The following is a 9,283-nucleotide window of genomic DNA, read 5'->3' as shown; positions in this document are numbered from 1 at the left end:
TTGGAACAGGCACTCTCTCTAGCTGATAAGCAATTTGGGGGTGGGGGAGAGGCAACCAGTTCAGCCAGGATTGCTCAAGCCCATCGGATCAAGTTGGAGGCTGCCTCCGTTCTCAGATCCAGCCATCAGCTGAAGGCAGCTGCACCCTCTACTCTTCCCATGTCAGGGGTGAGGAGCCTCAGACCCTCAGGGCCCAAACAACTCCTTTTTTCTGGCCCTTCAGGACTCTTTCCGGGCCACACCACGTTCCCTTCTGCACCCTCCTTGAGTGCCTTTGCCCAGGTGGAATTTGTCATTGAACTCTGGTGATGCCTTTTGCTTGCCTGTGCGGAGGAGAGAGAGAAAGGAGAGAGACAGCAACGTTTGTTGCTCCGCCCACTTTTGCTTCTGGCCCCGCCTACCACAGGCATGTGCCCCTGGACAGTTGTCCAGAAGAGAATGTGGCCCTTGGGTTTAAAAAGGTTCCACATCCCGGCCCTACATTGAACCTGGGGTTGAGCAACACTGAGTCCGAAAGTTCAAGTCCAGAACCCCCTGGATCCCAAGCTCACAGGGTTGTGGCTCGTGCTTTGTGTTTTGGGTAATATAGGGTAGAAACAATTGCAAAGTAATTTTAAAAAACGTTGTAAGTAAATAGCAGAGACACCCTTACTTTTCTTCCTCCAGGTTGATTTCTTAGGGTGTGTATGTATTACCATTTACTCTGGCCCCATGGCTGGCTTTGAATCTGTGTACATGTGTTGTTTCCCACAATGCAGAGCTATCCTGCTGTTTCTTGAGAAGTACTACTGTCAAACCAGCTTCCATTCGAGAGGGAAATTTCACCCACATTCACATCACAGTTAACCTGAGGTGTGCACATTTGAGACGGCCATTGCATATGCTTGGATGACAGCACATGCACAGCTGACAGCTTTGCAAATAGGAGTTTGGGGGAGGTTGCAGGGGTGAGAACACCAGACAGGTAAAGCACATTGGGTGAGGACATCCCTGTCCCCTCTTTGGTGTGCACAACAACTGGCAAATGTGACTTGAAACACGGCGGGTGGGGGGTGGAGGGGACAACCTCACTACCTCACTGAGTTTTAAGCCACTAATGTGCACATAGCCCGTTGCTCTCCTTAATGCATGTGAGGCCAAAAGAGTCACCGGTGCTTATGAGCTGGTGAGAATACAGGGCATTACCCCCCAACTGTAGTCTCTCATATCATATCCAGTCATGATTGGAGGCTGTGTTGTTCACAGAGAGAAGAGGCTTGCATTCTCCCTTGCCAGGACCAATAGATGGCTACTTAAACCAAGGGTAGGCAAACTATGGCCTCAGGGCTGGATCCGGGCCAATCACCTTCTAAATCCAGCCCGTGGACGGTCCGGGAATCAGTGTGTTTTTACATGAGTAGAATGTGTGCTTTTATTTAAAATGCATCTCTGGGTTATTTGTGGGGCACAGGAATTCGTTCATTTCCCCCCCCCAAAATATAGTCTGGCCCCCCACAAGGTCTGAGGGACAGTGGACTGGCCCCCTGCTGCAAACGTTTGCTGACCCCTGACTTCAACTCTTTATCTGTCATGGTCAGAATTTAGCATGTTTCTCCTGCCCCAAAAGTTGGTGCGAGTTTAGCACAGAGGCAAAGGTGGTGAGGAGCGGAGGCTTTGTGGCGTTGGTGATTCCTGGCAAATTGCACTGTGCAAGTGGTGGATGACATAAATAATAGCCATCCCAGCAAACATAGTCTTGGGTTGCTTGGCCTTCAACGTGATGTACAGTTGATGTGGCACAGTAGTTTCCAAACTTTCTACCTTGAGGGAAGGGCTTGAACAGCTTGTAAAAGGATAGCTCAGTTGGCTAGAGCATGGTGCCGATAACACCAAGGTTGCAGGTTCGATCCCCATCTGGGACAGCTGCATATCCCTGCATTGCAGGGGCACTAGATGGTCCTTAGGGTCTCTTCCAACTCTACAATTCTGTGATATCTATGGTCCCAAGTTCCCTGGTCTGGAATGTGGGAGAGCCCCCGCCGTTGAGCTAAATAGGATGGGAGCCACGATCTGCAAGGCAGCTTCCTATATTCTAACCATTTCCACATTGGCTTGCAAACTAAGGAAGCCCTGAGAGGCTGCCAGGGATTGCAGAGTCTTCTGGGATCCGTTCTACAGCACACACCCATTTCACCCAGGTCACTGACTAGACCTCTTCCGACTTGCTGGGAATCACAGGCGGGAAGAGTGTTTTTGAGCTCAGGTTCTTCCTGCAGGCTTTCCATGGACATCCAGATTGGCCACTGCCAGAGCAAGCTGCTTATGTTCTTATACCTTACCATCAACCCATGCAAACTGACATTGCATCATAAAGCAATCTTGCCGGGACAGACAGCACTGCTAGCTACAAGGACTCTGGGCACAGGTCCATGTGCATATGCTAATTTATATGTATAGATGCCTCACCAGCACTGTTGTGGGCCCAGCTTCCCTGTAAGCAAGACTTTTTGAAAAGGGAGGGAAAGGGGCAGCACATCTGAGTGAGGAGGGGGGAATGAGAGAGAGAGAGAGAGAGAGGGTGATTCTCAACTCTTGGGAACCATAGTTTAAGGTGCTGGGGATCTTAGCTCTGTTGGGGATAAGCTGTTGGGGATAAGATACAGTTCCCAAGCTTATTTGGGGTGTGTGTGTGAAATGTGCTTTCAGTGTATGGTGTGTACACAGCCCTTGTGCAAAAGACCTGGGGCTCAGGTCCCCTGGACCACACTCAGACCCTTGACATTCCTCAGTACATGGGTAGGCAAACTAAGGCCCGGGGGCCGGATCTGGCCCAATCGCCTTCTAAATCCGGCCTGCAGATGGTCCGGGAATCAGCGTGTTTTTACATGAGTAGAATGTGTGCTTTTATTTAAAATGCATCTCTGGGTTATTTGTGGGGCATAGGAATTCGTTCATTATTTTTTTCAAAATATAGTCCGCCCCCCCACTAAGGTCTGATGCCCCCCCCCCTCAGTAGATGCATACATAGGTTTGCAAGACAGACAGAGAGAGAGATCACTAGCAGGCAGCAAGCACTCGTTTCTGATTTTCTCAGAGAAACTTCTGCTAAACTTCAGAGGGACGTCATCTTTCCCTGCCACACAGTTTAAAAACTGCACCTGGTAAGGTTCTTGCCTTGGAGACTCTGAAATGGCCCCAGACTCTCTCCGAAACGCAGAACACTAGCTTGTGGTTGTGGCAGCAGAAGTGCTAATCCAGAGTTGGTGGATTGGTCTCTCCTTCTGGTTTTTTTAATAATAAAAAAGCACAAGGAAAACAAGTGTGTCTGTCTGTCTGTCTGTCTGTCCCTCTGTAGGTGAGGTCCAGACTCAGGATGCATCCTTTCCTCCCTCTCTTGGTGAAGGAAAGCACTCCGCTCTGTGCCACCGACACAGTCCTGATGTCAAGTCCTTTTGACAAGCTGACAGACGCCTGGGCGCAGGGGGGAGCGGCAGCAGCAGCAGCAGCAGCAGCGAGAGGAGGAGGAGAGAGAAAATATTTTCCGTGTCTTCGCCTGAAGTCATTCTGTGGTTTTTGAAAAAATGTGCTGTATATTTTCAGGGCTGTGTCACATGATCTGCTGGGGTTATGAATAGCCGAGTATAATGATTTCTTAGTGAACGTTAAAAAAAAAAAAGAAAAGAGAGAGAGAGAGAGAGAGAGAGAGAGAGTGATTCTCAGCGAGAGGGAGGCTCACACTCGCTCAGGAACAGCAGGGAGAGAGAGACGGGACGTGGAAAGTTCCCCCGACTCCAGGTGTCTCTGCGTGTCGAGCCCACTCAGACGACCAGGTGAGTGGGCATCACGCGGGGCCTGGACAGAAGGCGCGAGAGGTCAGATGGCGAGTTCTGCATCTGGATTTACTTTCCTCGCCACTGCGCCGGCTTTTTGTGGCGCGGGGTGGGGGGAGTGGGGTGGGTGGACACGTATCTGCTGACTTTTTCTTTTTGACTTCCCGAGGCCTTGAAGCCTGCTGTTCGAAAGGAACTTTTCGCGTGGCGCTGTGGGTGGGGGGATCGGGCTGCTGGAGCGCGCGCACGTGTGTATGGAGGGAGGGAGAGGAGAGCGGGTGTCTCTCGAGCCGACAGACCTTGGCGACTGCTCGGCGGCCCCACGTGCGAGGCAAGCGACTGCCGAGCGCCCGAATGGAGTGGAGTGTGGCGTTGGGGCCGGTGCACGTGTGAGCGGGGCGGAGTGCGTGCAAGGGCATCTCTGCGCGCGTGAGCTGGGTCCACTCGGTGGCCTTCAGTGGTCGCTCTCCTGTGATCTCGCTTAGGGCTTCGAGGGATGTCTTCTCCTGGGGGTGTTGTGCTCTTGACCTCTGATCGTGGGAAGGCGCCCTCAGCCACGGGCACAGCTGTGCGGCAATTCAAGAGGGCGCAGGGTGGGCAAACCCCGGGCTGGGTTTTTGCGCGCGCCGACCGAGAGGCGACGTTGCTCTTTTGAACCTGCCTCCTTCTCTCCCCTGCTCCTTCAGCATCTCTGCTGCTGCTGCTCGAACCCGCGTCGTCTGAAGCTGGCCAGCATATGGCGCAGGGGGGCAGGCGGAAGCGGGGGGCGCCGAGCCGCCTTGCCTTGGGCTGCCCACGGCGCTCCTGAGGGAGAGCTGCTTCCCAGCAAGAAGGGCAGGAGGTTCTTCTGAGGGAAGAAGGTTCCAGCTCTGTTTTGGCGGGGAAAGCCGGGCAGTGGGTGGAGCGGAAGGGCGATGGGTCTCCAGACGTCTGAGCCATCAGAGGAACACGGGGCTGGTCGAAGGCTGCCTTCTGGAGACTCTTTGTGAAGTTCCGGGGTGCTTTGGATAATACCCCCCCCTTCTTGCAACCCCTCACCCCCAAAATAATAGCCACATGACTTACCAGTGCTCAGTTCTGTGTTGGGTGTGTGGCCTTCCCAGGTAAGCATTGCCGCCATCTTGGCACCCATTGCCATTCAATTAATTCATTAATTAACTATTGCGGGGGGGGGGGGGGAGATGGTTCAGATCCCACCATAGCTGTCAACTTTCAGATTTGAAAATAAGGGATCAGCAGCCTCACCTGTCCCAGGGACAGTCTACGGGATATCTAACAATCCGGGATAGCAGTGGGAAGCAGTGGGAAACGACGCTGGAATAAGGGAATTTCCTGCAAAAAAAAGGGAAGGTTGACAGCTATGGATCCCACACTTGTTCCTTGACCGATTCCTGGTTTATGCCAGGAACAGGGAGAGAGCAAGGAAGCCTTCTTTTGACATCCATAAATCCATTCTGTAGCTGCCGTATCACAAAACGTCCTGTCCATTCATTTACCTTTCGATTCCCCAATTTTCCTCCCATACAGAGACCTCTGTTGACATCCACACATCCATCCATCTGTAGCCGTTGCCCTAAACCCCAGTCTCTCCCTCACTTTTGTTCTGTGTACAACAACTTCTTGTGTTGTTGCCTGTTGGCTTGGGCTGGACTGGCGATGGCCGTGACTAACATGTCTCTGACCCTGTTCTTGGTCTATTGAGTAGGCAAGGACTCTTGTTACCTTGGCGAGCTTCTCTAGGCGCCAGCATAGCAATGGAGCTCACTCTAAGGCCCAGATGTGTGACCCTCAGTCAAGTACATGGTGACCTTATAGGATTCCAAAAATAGGCAGGTCAGGTTGACTGTATGTTACCCCTCACAGACCTTGAAATCTCTCCCACTCTCTCTCTTGGGCTGTTCTTGTAGATTTACATATTAACCTATGTATGTGAAGCTTTTAGTGGGAACATGGAACCCAGGTACAGTTTGGCTCTTTTAAGTGAGCACCCCCTAAAGGAAAATTTGGGGATTGCTCCATCACTCAACTTCATTTCCCATTGTATCTCTCCTCTTCTTCCTCCCAAGCTTGCAATGCACCTGGGCATCTTCTGCTGTTTGAGGCAGGGTGGGACTATTCTCCCTACTGTAAACATGGAGGAGGAAAGGCTGACAGGTATGCAGCTAAATTGATGCATTGTTCAAGAAGAGCAAGGTCTAGATTCTCCAGGTTGTGCAGATGGAAATCCTGTATGGAAAGGAAAACTGATTCCCCTTCCCATCAGGTGCCTCCTTGATCATAAAATGAGACTACCTTCTCCCTACTTATTAGCTTGGACCAAAAATGGGCAAGAATTCACCTTGGACTGGAGAAGGGCTAGTAGTGTCTTCCCGTCTCTAAGGAACTGGATTTGGGCTCACTTCCAAGACCCAGCAATGAGACATCTTAGCAAAGATGGACTCCTCTTGAATCCCGACTGCGGTTGCTTTTGCTTCTGTGGAATGGAACACTTCCTTGACCTTAGTCATTAGCCAGAACATTTGTCCAAAAATAAACCGTTAAAGAGGTGCAATTAAATTCAGGTTTGTAAATAGCTTCTTGACTGGTTACCTGTGGTGAGTAGCAAACTGCGTCTAGGCGATCCATGCAGGGAAACATTACAGGTGTTGGGTTTGTCTTGTCTTGTTTGTGCTGTAAAGGACCCTCTGGCTGGGTGGGTTAGTAACTTCTGAGGACTTCATTTGCAAGGCTGATCTGACTGCAGATCTCGTTCTGTTCATGATGTGCCTATTACTCTGTGGCCTGCCATGGGAACAACTCTCCTACCTTTATGACATCACTTAGCTCAGGGCAGCATATTTGGCGCATTCCTGGCCATGTTATCCTCACAGCAGCCTAGATTAGGCTGAGGGATACTGAAGGTAGTCAAATGAGCTCCATGGCTGAGTGCATCTTGGAACCCAGGTTTTCTGTCTGAGTCTTTTGCCTGATCTGGCCCCTTGCTAGTCACTTCAGGTTGGCTGCAGGTGTGTCGGTACTGCTTTTCTTTTAAAGGGATTGATCACATGATGAGAAAACAGTGAGCAGGGGCTGCATATTGCCCCAATACACTTCTGTGTGGTTCTCATTAGAGTTTATTTAATTTAAAAGAGGTTTCTAGTCCTCATGACCGTGCTGATCTTATCTTCCCCCATTCCTAGCACTCCTTTTCCAAGCCTTATTTCTCCCCCCTCCCCCTGCTCTAGTTCTGCCCCTCTGATTCTGGGGTGTGCAACCTGTGGCCCTCCAACCCTAGCCACCACTGGCCACGATCACGGAGTATGGGAACCGTAGTTCAACAACATGTGGAAGGCCACCAGGTTCCCCACCATTCTGCTAAGGTTAGATAGCTACCATTTCCTTTCTTACGGTGGCTGTTGTTTTTGTTTTTGCCTGTGTTCCCGGAGACTCCTTTCCCTTGTCATCTGGATCATTTGCTGTGAGCAGAAGCTACAGTTTTGTTCAATCTGCTCTTAGGTGTCCAGAGTTTTAGTGTCAACTCTGAGCGAAGACAGTGTTCCTTCCCTTTGTGTGTGTGTGTGTGTGTGTGTATTCTGTGCAACATGCAGTAGGCTGCAGGCACCGGCATTCTAAATAGTAGTAGTCACTGTGGCAGTCATAGTTGTAGAAATAAGTTACCAAAATTTATTAAGAATGTCTGATAAACAGCCAGAATTCAGTCCAGTAAAACTTATACAGAATGCAGAGGATTCTGGTAAATCTTGTAGAGCAAGGGTGGCTAACCTTGCCAATAGTCAGGGGTGGTGGGATTTAGAAGTCCACCAATGTTCGACGAGCCACAGGTTCCTCATCTCTGTTCTAGAGCATTGGAATTGAGACACACTGCTGGGTCTTGAGCTGATGTGAGATGAGGCGCGAGCAGCACTGCCACCACACCAAAAATAAATAAAATAAAATTAAGGAATGTGTCCCAAAATGCATGTTTGGGTCAAAAGTGGCTCCCAGGTTTGAAAGCACTGGAGACCAGTTTCCCCCCTCCGTTTTGTTTGTTTTTGCCTTTTATTACAAAACAGAGAACACAGCACAAAGCAACACACACTCTGCAACAGCAGCAGTTTCAAAGCAGCTCAGAAAAACCGTCCACAATGTGGAAAAAACACACCCTATTTTTGTTTTCTCATGTTTTGGTCAACACATTGTGGCTGAAGACCATGTTTGAAAACATGTACTGGAGCAGGGCCGGGCAACTTGCAGCCCTCCAGATGTTGATGGACTACAACTCCCATCATCTCTGACTGTTGGCCATGCTGGCTGGGGTTGATGGGAGTTGGAGTCCAACAACATCTGGAGGGCTGCAGGTTCTCCATTCCTGACCTCGAGTATGATCCCCGTTCATCATTCAGGACATCATCTAGGTCTCTTTTGCTTTGCTGTAGCCCCATATGAGCCTCAGAACACAGTTCTCCCCCTGCACATTCCAGGAGGAGATTGGTAATGGTGGGTGAGCTGCCATTCAAGGACCCTTGTGTGCCAACGCTGACCTTCTTATTGAGAAACGCCTGGTGCACTTCCAAAGAACTGCGGGGTTTTCTGGAGCACGTTTTGAAATCAACTCCTCTTGAAATAAGTGTCTAACAGCTGTAGCTTTGTCATGTGAAGAAAAAAAATGAGATGATGAAAAGAATGTGGAATGGAAATATGCTTCTTTAATTGTGACTCTTGGCTTGTAAAATCCTGATGAGGCCCTCTGCACTAATAAAGTGCCCATACCCTGGCCAGCGGGCTTGATAGCAGGAGGTAGCGGGCCTTTCTTACCAGGGTGTGAACTCCCCTCCTTGGAAGTGTCTGTGAGCAGCAGGAATTCTTTTTTTTTCTCCACGGGTCAGCAGAACGCTGGCTAGGGATTGCATTTCCAAAGGCTAGGTAAGGAATCAGGATTTCTGGATTTTGTCCAGCCTCCTGCCTCCCCATGTGAGTCATGTGGGCCTCTTGTTTCTGCACTTGCCCTATGGGGATAGCACTGACCTACTTCGCAAAACTGGGTGTAATGCTTTGTCTTGGAGGTACAATGGTACCTCGGGTTACATACGCTTCAGATTACATACGCTTCAGGTTACAGACTCCGCTAACCAAGAAATAGTATCTTGGGTTAAGAACTTTGCTTCAGGATGAGAACAGAAATCATGCAGCAGCGGGAAGCCCCGTTAGCTAAGGTTAGCTTAGGTTAAGTACAGTTTCAGGTTAAGAACGGACCTCCAGAACGAATTAAGTTTTTAACCTGAGGTACCATTGTATGTTGAGATGTCTCTATTAAAGGCTATATAGAAGAGTAGCTGTGGGGTGGCTACCAGCTGGAGGCTGCATTTAAAAGTACATGATGTGTCCCCCTCCCCAAAGAATCCTGGGAACTGTAGTTTGTAAAGGGTGTTAGGAACTGTGAGTAGTAAACTGCAGTTCCAGTGATGATGTGTGTTGCTTTAAATGGAGTGTAAATG

The 9,283-nt window shown here is 49.9% G+C and overlaps 1 protein-coding gene across 1 annotated transcript in view; it reads left to right on the top strand.

The window, feature by feature from the left end:
* Positions 1 to 3,688: 3,688 nt before the first annotated feature.
* The window catches only part of RARG (retinoic acid receptor gamma), a 127,385-nt gene continuing 121,790 nt past the window's right edge, over positions 3,689 to 9,283 (top strand). The window contains exon 1 of the mRNA XM_028709506.2: positions 3,689 to 3,809. The gene's annotated coding sequence lies outside the window, so the exon portion shown is untranslated. The remainder of the gene's footprint in view (positions 3,810 to 9,283) is intronic.

Source organism: Podarcis muralis, chromosome 2 (genome assembly GCF_964188315.1).
Source record: "Podarcis muralis chromosome 2, rPodMur119.hap1.1, whole genome shotgun sequence".
NCBI lineage: Eukaryota > Metazoa > Chordata > Lepidosauria > Squamata > Lacertidae > Podarcis > Podarcis muralis.
The sequence above is the reverse complement of the archived record's forward strand: the minus strand, read 5'-3'. Positions and strand labels throughout refer to the sequence as shown.